The sequence below is a fragment of the Ursus americanus genome, chromosome 25, assembly GCF_024610735.1.
Source record: "Ursus americanus isolate L20-20 chromosome 25, mUrsAme1.1.p, whole genome shotgun sequence".
NCBI lineage: Eukaryota > Metazoa > Chordata > Mammalia > Carnivora > Ursidae > Ursus > Ursus americanus.
The window spans coordinates 44,823,653-44,829,499 of NC_142151.1; the positions used below are offsets into that span (position 1 = coordinate 44,823,653).

General features: G+C 53.8%; 1 long non-coding RNA gene across 2 annotated transcripts; it reads right to left on the minus strand.

The window, feature by feature from the left end:
* Positions 1–2,660: 2,660 nt before the first annotated feature.
* Positions 2,661–5,440, minus strand: LOC123794677 (uncharacterized). Of its 2 annotated transcripts, XR_015721697.1 has the most exons (3): positions 3,825–5,375; positions 3,328–3,488; positions 2,661–3,027 (listed from the first exon to the last, which is right to left on the minus strand). It is a non-coding gene; the product is annotated as an uncharacterized LOC123794677 (long non-coding RNA). The 2 variants fall into 2 exon arrangements; XR_006780227.2 differs by having other exon boundaries at positions 2,661–3,488; positions 3,825–5,440.
* Positions 5,441–5,847: the final 407 nt, after the last annotated feature.

Below are 5,847 nucleotides of genomic sequence, written 5' to 3' on the forward strand. Positions count from 1 at the left end.
TCCCCGCAGACCAAGACCCTCACCGGATAGAGAAACTGCCTGTCTCACCCCATTCACTGCTAGTGACCTGCCTGTCCCCAAACTCTGGGACCTACTCTACAGGGACCAGATCTACAGGGAATGATGACAATTTTAAAAAGACCTATGTGACTCAACCTGATTAGGAGATATTACTGAATCAGAAAATGTGTAAGCTTTTTAAAGTTAAAAAATTTTCTTATTAAACTCAGTCATTCTGATGCATTTGGTAATATCCCTGGAGCCCGGCTGAGGCATAACAAGGCCTTTCCTTCCGCCAGGGTGGCCGTCTCATGCTGATTTATTTTTGTTTTATTTATGTATTTCTTAATGGACCAAGCGGTGGTTCCTCTTTGGGCCCCTCAGGCTGACAGGCAGCTCCTTCCCAGCCCAGGGCCTGGCTCTGGTTTAGTTTTCATATACTCGGGGGGTCTGGGGAGCCAGGAGGCTGGGGTGGGGGGCCGAGGCCCTCTGGGGAGGCAGAGCCTGGCTCTGTGCCTCATTCCACCCCTCACTCCCCCATCTCAACTCGGGCCGCTCTCCACTGGGCACTAACCACTGGCCCCGCCAGAGCCCGCGGCCTCCAGCCACTGTGGGTCCTGGGCCTGGCTCCTGCCAGGGCGCCCAGGTGCCGGCTAGCCCGCAGCGGTGGCCGCAGAAGGGGAGGCCGCCTTTGCTAGAAGCTGTTGCTCTGATCGCCATTCAGCTCACCTCCACAAGCGTGTATCAGGCTAGACCTCTGTGCCAGGCAGCAGCGTCCCTGTCCTGGAGAAGCTCCAAGCCCGTGGGCAGGCATGTGTGCAGGGTGGCACTTGGCATTTAACCCCAGCCCAGGGGTCTTCACTCCCTTCCCAGCATCCTAGAGATCTTGGAAGCCTGACCGGCCGGTGACACAGAGTGCAGGGAAACCCCCGCAAACAAAGCATTGAGCAAAGAGGTCTGTGCTTCCCTGGTTGAAAGAAAAAAAAGAAAGAAAAAGAAAGAAAGAAAGAAAAAGAAAGAAAGAAAGAAAGAAAGAAAGAAAGAAAGAAAGAAAGAAAGAAAGAAAGAAAGAAAGAAAGAGAGAAAGAAAGAAAAGAACTAGGGCCAGGAAAAAAATGTCTTTTCCTCTGGGATGGTTGGTGGCGGGGGAAGAATTGTGGAGCCTGGGCCCAGTGATGCCTGGAAGGAGGCTGGTGGGAGAGCCAGGTAGGTGTGTGTGTGGGGGGGCGTGATGAGATCTAGAGGTGCCGATCCATGTTCCCCACTTATTAAAGTCAAATTCTCCCATAAAGGCCCAGGGCGGTGCTGTTAGGGAGCTGGAAGGTATAGCCTTCTGTACCCAGAGGGGAGAGAACCCCAAGTTGGGGAGCAACAGGGAAGGAATGGCCCGGTGGAGCAGAATTAGGCTCATGAGACCCCGGCCTCTGAGAAGGGGGGCTGAGGAAGGCCTCCTGAAGCTCCCATCAGAATAAGCCCAACACTTGAGAATTCACCCCTCAATCCACCAGGCTCCTACCACACAGCTCCCCAGGGGCACAGGACGCCCAGGTGAAAGCAAGTTTTATTTGGCCACATTACCTGGCTTTCCTGGCCCTATTGCCAGAGAGCAGCGGCGGTGAGAGTGCACCCCCCTCCCGGCCCTGTCCCCAAACTTCCTCACCTCTGTAGCCTACTCTTTGAGACCCCGAAACTAGGTTCAAGAGCAACGCACCAAGAATGTGGAAGGGGCTAGGTGGCAGCTGACCTTTGGTGCACTAAAGCCCAACTGAGGCTCCGCTCCCTCAGTGGAGAGCTGGAGCAGATCCCCACGTGGTAGCACTGTTCACCACCTCCCCTTCCATGAGACCCAGTGACCATCTGCACCTGCCCCTCACAAAACCAGTCCCCCATCTTCCCATCTTCCTGCGGGTGCCCCGTGTTTACCCCTTTCCGGCCTGTCTGTTCCAGCCATGCCCCAAGCACCTTCCATTCGCCTCCTCTCCTTGAGGCTTCTTATGTCCTGCTTACCCTTTGGTAACTCCATCCCTCCACAAGTAAAGAACTGTGCTAGCGGATTTCCTAGATGGCCAGATCCCGCTTTTCAGCCGGTTCTCTGGAAATATTTCCGTGAACAAGTCTCTCTCAGCTCCTACATATAAGTACGTCTGTACAGAGATAGACTGGCCTAAGCCCCAATACACACACATCACAAGGTAATTACCCCCTTATATGCATACAGAGACCTCTGCGGAGTTACATTCACAAGTGTCTATAACTCTAGAGAGATAGCAGCACGTACATATAGGACTATAAGTACTTATGTCTATTTTTATAACTATGTAGTTATAAATAGATATGCCTATATAGAGTGATAATAACATAGAAATATCTCCCTAGCCATATACGGCTCTAAGCGAATGCTCTAAGTACCCTATATCACAATCAATAAGTATATATCTCCCGGTACATAATTCCAGCGATATACATTATCTATATAGCTGCTCGGAGACATAAATCTGTCAGGATATCAAATGTCCATAAAACTGCATGGCGATAAGAGAGTCGTATATTTCCTCATATATAAACCTGCTTCTATAACTATTGTATACGCACAAATACAATGGAAATAATTGTACTTTCCTCAAGCATCAATCTGTAAATACAAGCACAGCACATTGAGGTGTGGTTAGAGATAGAGCAATATTTTCTAGACATCAGTCTGTCAATAGAGCCACCAGTGCCTCCAAACAGAGAGAGTTATAGTGGGGGTCATAAATAAAGTCTCCAGATGTGAACAGAGCAGGAGAACTAGACGTAAACACAGCTCTCAGCCGGCCTGCCTTCTTCTCCTTCTTCAAGATACTCCCGCAGTGAGCACGCTCGCCTATGACAGGGGGCAGAGCGGTCTGGGCACGGATATGCCCCCCTCCAAGGAGGGCTGGAGGCCGCGAGCCTTTGGGAAACCACACAGGAGTGGATGGGGGGCAGTCCAGAAGCCCCCACCGGGTCGGTCTCTGGGTGGCTGAGAGCTGGGGCAAGTGGAGAGGCCTAGGGGAGAGAAACGGAGAGTCCGGCTTGAGTCATTTTGCCTCTTCTTAGGCCCCAAATCCTCGCACAAGGGAAGCCCGACCAGGCATCAGAGCGCGGCGAGGGCAGCAGGGGCACGGACGCTGGGGAGAAGGGGGCTGCGGGCGGGGACCGGCTGGGGAGTTGAGGCCGAGGCCGAGGCCGGCCCGCCCGGCACCCCATCGCCCGGGGCAGCTGCCTCGCTCGCCGGCCGCCTGGAACCCGAGATCTGGGCTCTGGGCGCTCGCCCTGCGCCCCGCGCTCGGGCCAGTTGTATCTTACGTTATGTACTTCGTCCGACCGCTTATCACAGGCCCCCTCGCGTGTGGTTCACAGGCAGGCCGCCCGGGTTCCCTTTGAATCTTTGTGTGTGCACCGGCCTTAAAGTGACTCGTGCGAAGTGTAGTTCTCCGTCCCTTTCCGCCCAGATGGGGCAGCGGCTGCTGAAAAAGAATCAAAACCTCTGAAAAGGTTTGTGGCTTAAATCTTTTAAAAGTTCTCACGCTTGTTTGCTATGGTCATTTTCTTTCCTTTTCTTTCTCTTTTAAAAAGTTGGTCAATTTGTGTTTTTATATTTACTCTTTGATTTCTTTCTTTCTTTTCTTTCTTTTTTCCTCTTCCTTTTCCTTTTGGTACAGTTGTTTTAAAGGGGGCTATTTCGTTCGACCCGAAACCGTGGGGCGGCTTTCTCCTCGGCGAGTGTCCTGTCCCCACGCGTCTGGCTCTCCCCCCGCCCGCGCCGCAGTAAATACATTAACACGATTATCAGAAAATTGTACCTGGAGAGAACGAGGCGGACGTGGAAGGGATCCAGGATCGCGGTCTTCTCTTCCTTTATGCAATCCGCTCGCTCCAAGCCCGCGAAGGAATATTCAGCGCGCCTCCACCCCTCCTTCTCCTCCTTTTTTTTTTTTTTTTTTTGGTTGTTGTTGTTTTGTTTGTTTGTGTATTTGAAAAGCCCCTAGAAAGGGAACTTTCCCTGGGCCTACCGGAAACCCCGGCCTTGCTCTCCCCTCTCTCGGGCGGCCATAAACGTTTCTCTGCTTCCGTCTATACCCAGCGGCGCGTTTTCCTGGGCACCTCTGTTGCCCGGGTGGCCAGGCCCCCGGCTCTGGCCATCACCTCATCCATATCTGGCCCCCCACCCCGCCTGACCCTGTTTGCTTGCCCTCCTCTTCAAAACAGGGGCTCCAGAGACTCCCCAAAGCCCCTCATCACCCCCATATGTGGGATCCCTCCCCTGATCGCACAAAGCAAAAGCCAGAGAAAAAGAAGCAGGAAAGAGCGGCCTCCGGGCTCTCCCTCTCCTCCTCTGGCCGGAGGACCTTGTCTGGAGAGGGGGTTCCCAAACCCAGCCCCCCAAGGGCATAGGAAGAAGCTAACTTCCTCCCGTCCTCCCTTGTCTTCCCCTCGGTTGCTGTGATCCCGACTCCTTCCCCCTGGCCCCTCCTCAAACTAATCTCCTCTTGCATTTTATTGTTATCCTGCTAGGGAGGGACTGTTAACTACTGTTTTATTGTTATTTATTATTTATTGTTACTATGATTGTTGTTAGAGATTTGTTCGCCGGGTTCAGGGGACAGCAGCCAGGCCCAGAGGGAGGCCTGCTTGTCACACATGCACGCACGTACACACACACACCTAGCACACGCATAGGTATATGCCCACAGACGCCTGCCAGATCCAGACCCCTGCACAGCAATTCCTGGGAGGCAGGCGTCCGCTCCAGCACGCACACAGCACACTGCCCGCTCACACCAGCATCCAGGCCCAACCAGCGCCCCAGCCCCAGCCCCAGCCCCACGCCAAAACCCACACACACCGAGCCTGCAACGAAAGCAAAATACATAAGAACCCACTTGCAGAGATCCCTTCTCTCCCACAATCTGGAGGGGTGAGCCAGGCCTCTGTCTCTTTCCCCCAGTCTCTCTCTCTCCTCTTTTTTTTCTCCTTGTTTACAGCTTCAGAGAGCTCAAGGCCCATAAATCTTGAGGGGCCTACAGAGCGCAGAGCACATTTGTATGCATCGTTAGGACTCGCTAATACCTAAGCCCATTAACGAGCGTGTATGCGCGTGGTTTCCGGTGTGTATTAACTTATAGTTAAATTCTGGAGGAAAGGGCATTGCGAATTAACATATACCAAATCCATCACCGGCTTTTGTCATATCATATTAGTCAGCCATGGGTTTGGGGGAGCGCGTTGCCTGAGTCGGGGTGTACCCACCCCACAAACTTTCTGGAGCAAGTCTGGGGGTGGGTTTAGGGGACGACGAGACACCTCTACCGCAGCCCGGGCCGCTCAGGTCCCCCGGGCCAGCGGCCCGCACACCTGCCGGATGGTGGAGGGGCTGGGGACCAGTCCGGGAGGCCGGCGGCGGCGGGCGAGGGAGGCGGGCGAGGGGGAGGCCCTGCCGGCGGCGGGCAGGGACTGTGCTGCGGCCGCCTGGGCCGCCTGGTTTCCGCTTTCGAAGAGAAAGGAGAGAAAAGGCAAGCGAAGTCGCTAAACTTTAATTAAACCGAAGAGGAGACGGTGGGGGGAGGGAAAAACAAAACCAAACCGATCCGAGGACGAGGAGGAGGCCGAAGGCCAGGGAGAGGAAGCGAGGCCGGCGGGCGCGGGAAGCCTGGAGATTCCTGCAAGGGGCCGAAAGCTGGGCCTTTTCCCCACCCCACCTACCCCACCGCCGTGGAGGAGGCTGATTCTAGCCCTCTGATCAATAGACAAATACATAAACTCTAAAGCAAAATATTTTTTAAGAGAAGGGGGGAGAAAAGGAAAAGAAAAGGTTAAAAAGAAAGA